Source organism: Corvus kubaryi, unplaced genomic scaffold (genome assembly GCF_017639235.1).
Source record: "Corvus kubaryi isolate FWS band 111438036 unplaced genomic scaffold, C.kubaryi_AGA036_p1.0 133, whole genome shotgun sequence".
Lineage (NCBI taxonomy): Eukaryota > Metazoa > Chordata > Aves > Passeriformes > Corvidae > Corvus > Corvus kubaryi.
The window spans coordinates 24,791,788-24,804,705 of record NW_024580667.1 but is presented as its reverse complement, the minus strand read 5'-3'; the positions used below and the strand labels follow the sequence as shown (position 1 = coordinate 24,804,705).

The following is a 12,918-nucleotide window of genomic DNA, read 5'->3' as shown; positions in this document are numbered from 1 at the left end:
GATCTCTCCAGGAGAAAGAGACAGTTAATCTTTTTACCCTTCCAGGTTGTTGGGTGGCTTTTGGGGATGATCCAAACTCCCCTGAAGTCAGTGAAAATTTTCCAAGGTCTCTGAATCAAGCCCCAAATGCAAGGTGGTACAAAGTGTGAGTGTCCTGCCTTACACTCCAGCTGAAAATACACACATTCTATAGGTGCCACGCATCAGTGCTCAGTAAGTAGTTCTTTCCCTTTCCTTGTTTCTCCAGTGCATGAGCAAGTCTCTCTGATACAGTAGATGAACCTCTTCTCAGGAAGGACAGGTCTGGCTCCCTTCTAGCAGTGAAATTGCCATTAGCAGTGGAGCTGCACATGACAGGAGTGGTCCTTCTCCTGGTCCTTGACTGCGTAATTTCACACAAAACCCTGTTTCAGCGACTTTGTCACCATATGAGACACTTTACCTGCTAACACCATAGGTCTCTGAATAGTAACCCCCCCACTTCTGGTCAGGCTGAAGAATTGTGCACAATCTCTGTGAATAGTCACCAAACTGCCCGTATGGCCCAGGCCATCTGTGTTTTAAACAGTCAGCCTTTAAATTACATTCTCCAATCAGCGAACCACCTTAGATAGCACAATTTCAGTGGCAGCCTAAGAGATGAGACATTGACTGATGCCACAAGCAGATAAACTTCTGCAGACCTGAGTGCCTGCTGATGTGATCCCTTGCACCAAGGTTTTTAAAGAGGGCAGATAAAGATCTGGCCATAAAAATAGTTCCATGGGCAGACAGGCAGAGCAGTAAAGGATAAAGTGATGGGAATCATTTTAAACACTCTAATTCATTCAAATTGCTGTGTGTTAGACCAGCTCTGCTTGCAAATAGCTGAGGTGAAGGCAAAAAAACTTACCTGTGACTTTATAAGCTCTGTTTAGTACAGTTTGTGCCAGGCACAGATCAGGACAAGGTTTGCCAAAGCCTCTCATGAAGGTCTGTCATAAAGGCACTGAATTTTGGAGCAAAAAATACACACTCCCTTCCTCACTTAGCCCCATCTTCTAGTGAAAATAAACATCACAGAGATGTAAGGATAACCCCACATCAAGCCACTACTTGCTATATCAGCTTGATTTTTCCAGAAGTGCTGCCTCAAGCAAGTTTCAAAATTTAAATTTCTGATACTCTTCACATTTCCCCAAAGTTGTTTTTTTCATTACGTTTTTTTTTTTTCTAAGCTGTTACAACTCCCTGAGAAATTCAGATTCTGTGTGGTTTCTTCCAGCTTTCCTCCTCCTGACCATGGGACTCACTGAACACCACAGAGTCATAGAAAAACAAAGCTGGATCCTCTGCCCCTGGGCAAGATCAGCTGCAGACATACAATTTCTGACAGATGTCCTGACAAAATGTTATCTTGTTCTTATTCAGCAGTCTTCCTGAGCTCTGTCAGCCTTTTCGGGTCATGCCTGACTCAGACCATTCACTCAATCCATAAATAAAAGCTCATGAGTCCTTCTGCAGTCAGTGGAGGTCTCCGGAAGGTGGGCCAGAGGTGGCTCAAGTAGGGGCACATGTGTCCTGGACAGGTTAGGTTAGACAACATGAACACCCTGCTATGTGCATTCTGTAGTGTGCCAGGCTGGTTTGGAATAAAAGTCTTCTAAAGGTTTTCCTCTCAACCCCTGCGGTGTGGTAAAGGCCAAAGGGGTGAAGAACATCTGGCCAGCTGTGTTGCAGTTACTCAGAGAGAACAACCAGTAGTGGCACCACAGGTGGAGACATGCAAAGATAAGAAAGAAGAATTTTTTTTTTCCCATCCCAAAGATGTTTGTCAAAATTCCTCTTCTTGGTACCAGTTATTTTGAAAGCTTCCCATACGAACACACCACAAGACAATGAGAGTGGTCTGGGGCTCGTCCTCAATCACCTTACATCTTCACTTCCCTGCTGTGGGCAGGCCATCCCACATTGATTAATTATTGCTATTATTATTGTTATGATTATTGCTATTATTATAAAAACTGCTAACAAAGGTAATAAATATAGCCCCTGGTTTAGGTTGGTTTGTATCAGCATCTCCCTTTTTAGAGGAGTAAGGTCCCTGCTAAAACTTCTTCCTGCCTACAAAACATTATTCTGAACCACTTCTTCCATCATACTCACAACAGACACTTTCCAAATAGTCTAGTTCACCAGAACTCTTTGGAAATATCAGATGTGTATTTTGTGAAGAGCTCCTCTTTTTAACAATAGATTGTTATTTCAAGCAAATAGTTGGTGAGTCTCCAGGTTTTGGCAGTGGGTCCTGGCATCTTTGGAAAAAAAAGGATATTTATGAGCAATGCTGGTGGGTGGAGGGGTGTACATCAGGCATGTAAAATGCATACCTTGTGGTTTTAGTGATGCATGAATTGAAACCACTGAAGGTAGTGAGGTGCATTCCAGTCACTGTGACAAAGGTAGCAGGCAGAGATTTGCCTTCCCAATTATTTATGGAAGTCTGGTGTTCCATTGTGCAATGCTGTCATGGATAGATTTCCTTTCAGAAATGCACTGCAACATTAGCTGCCCCTCCAAGCACCCACACAGTCATTTTTGCATAGCTGAATGGTGACATGACAGAGGTGCTATTTGTTGTACAGGTGTCACTGGAGTGTAGGGCACTTGGGAGTGGCTCCCTGTGCTCCCCAGGTACATCATGTTATACCTCAGAGAATCCATGGAGCGGGGACATGTAGCTGCCCAACAATGAGTGTCTCAGCCTCCATATGGGTACAAATCCTGTCCCTCCTGCTCTTCCTTTTGGTTTTTCTCTCTTCCCTCTCTCTTCACTCCAGATTACACTCTGGTCAGTTTTAACATATCACCTGCCAGGCATCTTTGAGCTATTATCAGATGGCTTAGGTGAATACTGCCTTGTCCTGGTCTTAGCTGCTCATTCTTACCCACAACCAACCTTCCCTGCTAGGCTGAAATAATTTTTTTCAAAAATTTGTCTGATTTTTGGCTCAGTGAGTCACCTCAGGCACCATGTACAGCCCATGGAGCCCAAAGCACCATTCAGCTTACCTGAAAGTGTAGGGACATCCTCTCTTATTAAACACCCTCACTATTTTAGACAGTGAGCACTGGCTTAAGCAAAACAAGACAAAACACCCCAGATATTAGCTATAAAGGCTACCTCAGAAAAAGAGTTGCTCCAAGTCAACCTTCAGGTGGAAATCATCCTTGGTGGAGCTGGATTCAGAGAGGGAAAAGGGCAAGAGAGCCTGTGATTCACAGATAACTTTTACAGTTTTCCCCTTTTGCCACTCAGTGCTTTTCACACAGCTGTAGCAGCACAGCACTAAAGAAACTACAGCTCTGCCTGCTAAAATAAAGCTACTCCATGCACATACAGGGCTGACCTGACATGGGCTTGCAGCAGAAGGTTTTAAAGGAGATCTGCTTAAAGCCTGCTTGCAGATGGCAGGTCATTTGCATGTCAGAAAACAGTCCCGATGGAAACAAGTAAGCATAAACACCTACCCTTTACAAGCCTGCTTTCATGCTCAAAGAAACCTGATGCTCAGCCATGTGGAGGAATCATTTCTTTCCTCTCCACAGCAGAAAGTTCACTGAAATGGAAAGGAGCTCTTACAGCTGAGTGCTCCAACTGGAATTATTAAGTATTTTTAATAGCCGGCAAAATGATGCAGTTTATCTGTTATCATGTAAATACTCTGTACTAAATACACGAAACCATTTTTTGCAAGATTAGTTTGGCTTAGACACATACTATAATAATTAATTTTAATGAAAATGTGTAAGTCTGAAACAGGATTTAAATATTATTTCCTATCACTTTAGTGCCTTTGTATAAAGGTGAATGTGATCCTTTATGTTTAAATGGTTTAAAACACCCAGTTTAAACTGCATTACACAAGAACTTCCGTGTTGCCATTAATAGCCCATGCTTAATTTGAAGTACAGAGGAAAAATAGTAATCAAAACCTGAATTTCCAAGCATTTTCTATTTTAAACACATCTCGCTTATATTTAAAAATGTGATTTATTTGCTAAGTTAAGAGAATCTTGAAAAAAGATATGGAAAGCAGAAGTTATAAAGCATACAGTTTACCTTAGCTGCCTCGAGGATTCCCCCTATAACACACGCTTGCCTGGGCTCATCCTTTAAAACTGAGTTAATAGGGATTTAATACAAAAACAATGCCACAAGCTTACCAGACTGGCAGCCCACAACTGTCTGCAGGGATGCCCTCCTTCTGCATCCTCATCACTGCTGTCCCTGCAGACAGTGGTGGCCTCTTTCCCCTCAACACCCACATAAGGCTCACCCGGCACCAAAGAGGTACCAAGTGGGTGGGAGGAAACATTTTCTATTTGCAGGACAAGGGGGCACTATATTTTTAGTACCTGGATCCTTGCCTATCCCACTGTCCCTCTGGGATCAGCTTCCTACCTTGGTTTTTGAGTCCATGACCCAACAGTTCCAGGAAGAGACCAAAACCTTCTTCTCAGCACTGAGAACTGTACATGCTCATGGCATGTTTCAGCCAATGGACATTCACACACATTTAAATCTTGTTCTGGCCTGGGGTCTTAAGCACGTGCTAAGACTTTAGGAACTGGTTCCAGGGAAATCAGTTTCTTAATTTGCAAGCCACTGCTCAGCAAAATGCAGACATTCGTTGTCCTTGAGCTATTGACACTCAGCCTGAGGACTCTACAGTAAAAGTTTAGGGTGGTCTGAAAGATGAAGCTGGGGGGGAGCCACTGAGTTGTTCACATTTGGTCACAGCTCTTTTTCTTTCACACCAGAGGCAGGTGGTTCTCCACAGCGAAGTTATGCTCCCAGCAGAAGCTCTTCAGCCTAGCAACCCCTCACCTGTGGGCATGATTTAACAACCCTCAGGCCTCTGCTGGAGGTTTTAGCCTTTTACTGTGGAATCTTTTCACCCTTCAGTACATTTTAATTTGAAAGAAGTTAAACCACTTCTATCTACATGCTTCAATGATTTTAAAATATGATTTTACGTTATCTGAACAATTGGTTAATACTGTGCAAGACTTCACATCCTGGAAAAAAGTCTGCATTTTTCACCAGCCATCAGCCCTGCAATGACTAGCTCCCCAGAGCTGTGAGACTGTTTCATAAGCACACAGCAAGGTGATAAGTCTGGCTCTTGCAGCAGGAGCCACCTGCATCCCTCTCTTCTGTAACCCTGTTAAGGCATGGCAGTGTGCCAGCAGGGAACAGGCATCATGGCTGGGGCCCTCCCTACCTGGTCTGCTGGTGGCTGAGTCTCTACCCTCACAGTTCCTTCTCCTGTATGATAAGTAACCCTCTGTTTGTAGTTCTCCCCTGCTGGAGAAGATGATTTGTGTTCCACCACCTAAGTCTTCTACTAAGGGATGGCACAGGAGAGCAGAAAACCTGAACTGTGTGAGTTAAGCGTGTGTTGCAATGGCCACAACTGTGATGGAGGAGAGCCTGTTTCCGAAATAGGAGCCAAGCATGTCTAGTAGCCTATAAATAAACAACTTTGGGGCCCAGGCTTTCAGACACTTGTATGTGTCACAGAAATGCCCATTACAGCTCTTCAGCACTTTAGAACTGAAGTTAATAGCTACAGGCACCTGATGGGGAGCAAGAATGTAGAAGACCTGAGATGTATAGCAGGTCACATATGACACTTGTAAATCATGATAGAGCAACTTCACCCACACAGACAAATGAAAGAACTAGCAGGAGGTTACCTGTGCCCCATGTCTAATCCGTCATGCTACATCTGTCTTATTTTGGGCCCACAGATGCTGCCTCTTAAGGTGGTAGCTGTAACCTAGGCTATCTACTGTAATCTGTCCTACTCTAGCTGCCTCAGTTGCCCTGCCTTCTGTAGCCAGAATGCAGCCCTGAGCACTCCCAGTGACCACCACATGCCTGAGGGATCAATCACTTTCCAGGACTATCAGATAAAGAAAAAGGGATGGGTTAAATTGTCACTAAAAAAATGCAGCAAAGGTGTGATTGTGTCATTTGTCAGCTCAGTCTCATGTGGAGATACGCAGCATAGGTACAAGGTACCCTGAAGGTTAGATGGACTGCCAATGCTGATTTCTCCAGGGGTGTGCTCTAGATGAAGCTGTACTCTACATCACAGTCTGCCCTGCCATTGTGTAAAAAGATATCTGGGTTAAGCAAGCACAGGTAAGCCTCACACCTTCCCTTTGCATGAAGATGTACTACCAGAGAGCGCTGCCTGAAAGCTTGTATATCTTACTTGTGCAAGCTTAGACAGAATCATAGAATCGCAGAACCATCAAGGCTGGAAGGGACCTCCAAGATCAGCTAGTCCAACCATCACTGTAATCACCCCTAAACCATATCGCCAAGTGCCACAGCTCCTATTGATGTATCTTCATTTCAAAGAAAAGGGAAAGCTTTGAGGAATTTTTCCTGAAGTAATTAATTTGCTTTTTTCCAGTCTCCAAAAGCCATTCCTCTGCTCACTGGCAGATCCATTTCCGTTCACAAAGCAGCATTTGTAGGTGGCAAGTCTAGCTGATCTTCTCAGTGTGGCGTGTGTTTCCATGGATAACTCTCCCCACAGCTACACCACTGTCAGCAAAACCCACTCCATCTCTCCTCCTGCCCAAGCCCCCAGATGCCCACCTCTGCTACCACAACACAGGACAGATCTGGCTCAGCTGAGTGGGTACAGCTCTGCCTGGGTCTGTACTGAGACTACTGAGCTACCTAAAAGTACTCTTTAAAAAATAATAATAATACCTGGCTTGTTCCCTTGCGTGGTTCAGTGTGTGCTTCCCCCCAAAAAATGTAGTAACACAAGTAAAGTGGGAACATGGCATTGGAAACTACTGGTGAAAGTGGGAAGGTTGGCAGAGGATCTTCTAGCTGGAGTCACGACAGAAAGAAAATCTGTGGTATCACAGAAAGCTTCCTGCACCATCGGAAGCTATCATAGTCAGAAGGTTTCAGGCTAAGTCTCTGTCTTTCCAACCGTCTGCTTCCAAGAGATCAGGAGAAAAATCAGTACAGCAGTCAACAGAGGTGGCCAGAGAGCATGGTGTGTATCTGTAGGCTTTTCCACAAAAAGATCTTCTAATCTAACACCACACAGAGCCCACAACTCACCCTACAGATCAGCATTATCCAGTGTGGGAAGGTGACAGGACTCAAACAAACAGGACAGCTCAACAGAAGCCTTCTGCTACATTTAGGGTATAACATGGTTCTCACATTACGTTTCTTCTCTTGACAAGAGGGCATGAAATCTGCCTGAGAGACTCAAGTAACAAGAAGAGTTCAGTCTCAAGATTACAGGAAACAAAGTATTGGGACCAGTTTGTGCATGGGGAGCAGTACTATTTTGAGCACAGCTTGGGAGAGTGCTTGTTCAGTGCCATGGTTTAGGAATGGTACTCCCCAGTTCAGTGTCCCCACCAAGACTCTCTCAAATCACTGCTCTCTCTTGATCCCACTTCACCTCCCGCTTCCCATTGTGGCAGGATGGAATTGAGAATCGGAGGCACAAAATGTGAAGATCACGTACAGCTTGAGGAAAGAACAATTTACTGGAAACAGCAATGAGATAAGAAAATAAACATTAACAGCAACAGGATTACTAACAAAATTATACAAAAAGAGACACTGATTCACATGCAAAGATGCTCACCGTGGAGGCTCTGACAATAAAGATACCAAAGAAAAAAATACAGGAGTTTTTCCTCCTTCCCTCATCACGTTAACAGGGGCATATAACAGAAGACATTTTTTAAACAAATACAAACCACAGGGTTCTTACAGAGTGTTATGATCTTATTATTGAGAGGTGCCTCTACCTCTATGAATGAACAATAGTTATCACTTAAAAATTTCCATGTTAGCCAATTAATGAATTCCAATGCTCCTTATGTCTTCCTTCGATACCTCATGCTTTCATATATCAACAATGGAGAGGTCTGCATTAAGCTGTGAAAAAGCTTTGTGCCATTCAGGACTTCTAGCATCAGTGGATTGATATCCCCTTTCGCATCCTGACAAGTTCAATTTAAGGAACACTTTGGACCCAGACTATTCTTCTGCTTGCCATCACGGTCTCTGAACAGCTGGCTATTACTTATTCTTGTGGTCGAGTCCTTAGAAGGCCGACAAAGGGTCAAAAAGTCAAGACCTCTGGTTGCTAAGCATGAAACAAAAGATGAGTCCAGAACAGTGAACCTTCTCCCGAAGCGCCTGCAATCCCATTCACAAGAGCAGGAGAGTAAAGGGTCCCTTTTCACTGCATTCATCCTGGAGACAGGCTCTGCTGTGTTATTCCCCAGTGTCTTGCAGCAGCTCCCTCAGCAGGAGAGCTGGGGACTTTGGCCCCTGAAATGCTTCCTAAGTACTGCTTCAGAGCTCAGGCTGCTCCTGCAGAGCCAACCTTTGCCATCCTTCCCCAGGAGCTGAGTTTCTAAGAACACTCTCTGCTGCCTATCAGCCTCACTTCAGAGGTGATGAATTGCTGTTGATACCCCTCCTCAAGTGACCCAAACACACCAGGAGGAGTTGTGTGAAGCTTTGACATAGATAAGTCAGGTAGTGGTTATCCACCATCATGTGTCTCTCATTAGCTATTAATTAAGCTAAGTAAAAGATAAACATTGTCTTTAGAAGCCATTTCCAGGTATTAAGGGTTTGCCCTCACTCTATATCTATACCCTAGCACCTGCCAAAAGCAAGTTAAATAGCTCTTTAATTCTTTGGCTATAGGTTTCACACAGTATTTGCTCTTAATTTTAGAAATGTCATCCTGCATTTGGAATGGCTGAAATTTTATGTCATGTTCAATTTTTAGCAACCTGCCTACTGTCAGTCTACACCAATGACAGCAACTAAATCTGTCAGGGAGTCTGAAGAGGATTTCCAGGAAAACCCTTGGTAGGATGATACAGTGCATTATTTGAGTTGGTGCTGGTCTATCTTCTTGGATCTGAAGCCAAATGCGTATTTTGGCTGATATGGGGCTTCCCCCACAGCCACTGCTTCTCACGTCTTCTGCAGCACATGTGATGGCTCCTAGCAGACCCTAGGCTGTGGGAACCTGTTGGAATCAGGTTGGACACGTGCGTGCCCACATGAGCACCTTCCAGCCCAGCAGCCTGTTACTCTGATCCTCACATCCTCTGATCCATCCGGCCCCCAAACACAGGTGTGCCCATGGAAGCAGAGACCTAGCCAGGACATGTGGATGGCAGCGTCAGCACTGCATGGACTTGCTTAGCTGTGTGGTTCTCACTCAGCCCTCAGTTAATGTGCTTATCTTCATCCATCCTGGGAGTTAGAGGGTGGCTGGGGCATTTTTGCAGGTGAACCATCACCACATGATCCATCTGCTTGCATCCGGCCATGGAGGTGTATTCCTAGTCAGAACTTAGCCAAGGGCCTGGCTTTCTGCTACTGTGTCAGTGGGCTCTGGCTGCCTTCTGGTACCACAGGCCATTATTCTAAAATCTAAAAGTCAAGCATCTGTTTTTGTGCTATGTTGTTCTTCTTCACTGAGACATCAATATCAAAGTCAGATAGGGAGGAGATGGACCTTGGCCCCAAAAGCAGGAATATTTCCTGCTGTCTGCTGTTTAGACAGCAGTCTCAGGTAGTGTCAGTTGAGTTTAGTCTGTGTTTTTGATAGAGGAATACTTGGAACATTCCAAAACTGCAAAATGTGCAGAAAGCTTTCTATGGAAAGGAAATAGTTGCTGGTTAAAAATGATGGTTTGTATTCAAATAAGAGCTATATTTTTCAGGAGTCAACAGAGGATAATGCTGTTGCCCTAAACCTGAGTAAACCTGAAAGAGGATACAATAAGATACACTTTAATTGATGATGTATGTCATCACAAAACTCATCCTAGTGATGCCTCAAAGGAAAAATTCATCTGTGCCTTCCTTCTTCTTTACTCTCATGTCCTTTCCCTACTAATTACTAAATGTTCATAGAAGTCTGAAGAGAAAAATATTAAAGAATAATTTTATTTTTTAGATGCTGCACTCTTCTCTATTTCTTTGCAATACCCATGCCATATTTCAGCATGTACAGTCAGTTTAATATGTTTAGCAAATTGAAAGAAAATATTTATAACATTGAACCTAATGGACATCTTAATTTCGATTATCTTGACAGAGCTAAGATACCAGATTTTTTAAGATACTAGGTTTTGAAACATCTGTGCCCTGAAGATCCTTGAGTGCTGGGTGTGAAACAAGTGAAGCTATAGCTTTCATCTCAAAGGGGTTTAGCAAAAATTATGTTCAGAGTTTTTTCTCAGCCTCTCACCTCATAGAATTTTTTTCTATCTTCATCCACCATGAAAAACATTTAAGCTGCAACCTAAGCTAGCAATATATCTTTGTGGATCTCCTGTCTAAGGCTTGCCACATGAAGCAGTGCTTGCTCAAGCCTAGCAAAGGCTCAGCAGTAGCCATGAACCATTTTGCAGTGCAGGTTCTGCCTTAGAAGTGAAGGAATGAACTTTCAGCTTTGGGGGTTCATCATTGCTAAGGCTCATGCATCTTCTCTTCCACTCTGCTAATGGTGCCCTGAAAAGCAATACAGTGCAAGGATTTTGAAAATCAGAAGTAGCATTTATTGTTTTGCTTGATAGGTAGGTGAGGCTTTGATCTAATGTACCTGTGCCCGTCTCAATGCATGGTATCTTACCACCACTGTTTTCCTAGCTTTGCCTAGACACTCCACTCTGAAACAATTCCTTTTTAGAGTATCTCCTTGCTTTGTGCCAGGCACTTTGCCATCCGCCTGAGCAGATGGATATATGCATGCCTCTAACAAATGTGACCTTGTTGAGCTGCTCATCCTTCATGTCTGAGCGAGATGTAAAACGTCACACCCACTACCTTTCAGAGGGCAAAAAGCCTCCAACGGCGCGCACTTGCTGTGCTGTGAGGTGTCTCCTGGTAACGCTGCCTTGATATGATCAACACTGCAGCTACTGCTTCTCAGCATCTCAGCGTTGTTATAAAGCATATGCTTGCCTGCACACCAACGCCTGCTCTCTCTTCACCTCCTGGAAAACGCACCTGGGGGCTGAATGTGGGGTGCCGGGAAGGAGCCATGCACAGCAGTTGCTGTCCTTTTGGCAGTCGTTGAAAAGGGAACGTGAGAGATAAGCACAAAAATAGAAAGGTAATGTGTGAATGGAAAAAGAGGACAAATGCAGGTTTGTAAATAGTTTTGCTCTGTGACTTGATCCTAAAAGGAAGTTCTAAAAAATGACTGCAACTGCTGCAGCGTAACTGGGGTTTGTCTCACTTTATACAAGATAAAAGAAAGTTGCAAGTCCAAATTCTGTGAGCATGACCAAAGAAGTAGAACATGAACCTCCAGAGAGTAATTCATCTGACCTCTCTTAGGTGCTTAATTGCCCTCTGGAGCAGCCTATTCATTCCTAGTAAAAGAAATTATATTATTCTTAGCTCTAGATGGCTCCAGGCAGTTGCTCACAGGAAGCTATTTCAAGCTACTGGATATACCCTGGGGTCTCTGAGACCCCTGCACAGGGCAAGAGGGAGGACACAGGAGCTGGAGGTGGCCTGTGCTGTTGTGGTTGCCTGAGGGACCCCAGGGCACCACGCAGAGTGATGGGCCAAGGTGTGGGCAGTGGAATGAACTCCCTAACCTTCAGGTTCTTACATCAGGACTGGTGAATCTTCACACAAACATAATACCACCAATAACTACACTCAGCCCTTTGTCTTAATAAGGATAAAAATTGTGCCTGTTATAACTCCATGAACTTCAGGCAACCAAGCCCCACCCCTGTTCCTCTGCCAAAGTTCTCTGTAGAATGTGAGGTCCAAGGAGTGCTTCCACTGTGAATCACAACTGAGGGTCACATTTCAGTGCCTTACAGGTTACCTTCCCGTCTTAAGCATCGTCCTAGTAGTGGAAGAGTCTTGAAAAGTGGCAGGGGAATCCGAGGCAAGGGCCGCAGAAATGTGAGGCTGGGGAGTGGGGAGGATTGGCAGTGAGCAAGGAAGGGGTTGCAATGACCTTTGTTCCATCCTAAGCCTTCTCTCCCCTCCTCCACACATCTTTATAGCTTTCACACCCTCTTCATCTACTACTGGCATTTCTTTCCAAGTTTTGTAGCTGCTGAATACAAGGAAAGGAAGAATATGCAATTAGAACATACTAATAGAATATACCATTAAGGATAAATAGGAATTTTTGTCTCTGTATTCACATAAGAGGCATCTGGCACTACAATCATTTGAAATTGAATTAATCTAGGCCTTTTCAGCATATTTAAGACTGTTGAAGCCTGACAATTGGCAAGAGAATGACTTGGCTTTCATTTTTCACCCTTTGTCTTTGATGGCGGGATCCCACTGATGCAGTGGGATAAGGAGTGAGCTACCAAAAACCTCACATTTGTTTTTCAGACAGGGCAGTGTGGCTGAATGACAGCAGCTCTTAAAAAGTATTAGCTCACTGAGCAGTTGTAAGCAATAGACAAGAAAGTCTTAACAGACAGACAGCCTAAAAATCAGAAACAAGTTAGCACTTGGGGCAACTTAAAAGCAGCTACTGATACCCAATATCTCTCCTTTGTTGGAGGTGGCGAGGTGGCTGCCAGCCAAATGTGTGTTCTCTCCTTTTAGGGTGTAAGTCCCTGCTGTCGGCAAATTGTTTTCATGTTTGGTAAACCAGCCAACTTGTGACCTATTAGCTGCTGACAAGTGAAGAGGGTGCTCTTCTATCCTTGGTACAATAATAAAAAAATAATAGGCCAGATTATCAAATCTGATCTGGCACTTCTGTGGTGTTCAGGAGATGAAAAGGAGCTGGCAAACACAGAGCTGCAAATGACCAGCAAAAATGCCTCTCCTGGCCTCCCCAACTCACAAGA

General features: G+C 44.0%; 1 protein-coding gene across 1 annotated transcript in view; it reads right to left on the bottom strand.

The window, feature by feature from the left end:
* Window positions 1-3,187, bottom strand: part of FHL2 (four and a half LIM domains 2) — a 54,351-nt gene extending 51,164 nt beyond the window's left edge. The window contains exon 1 of the mRNA XM_042039731.1: window positions 3,164-3,187. The gene's annotated coding sequence lies outside the window, so the exon portion shown is untranslated. The remainder of the gene's footprint in view (window positions 1-3,163) is intronic.
* Window positions 3,188-12,918: the final 9,731 nt, after the last annotated feature.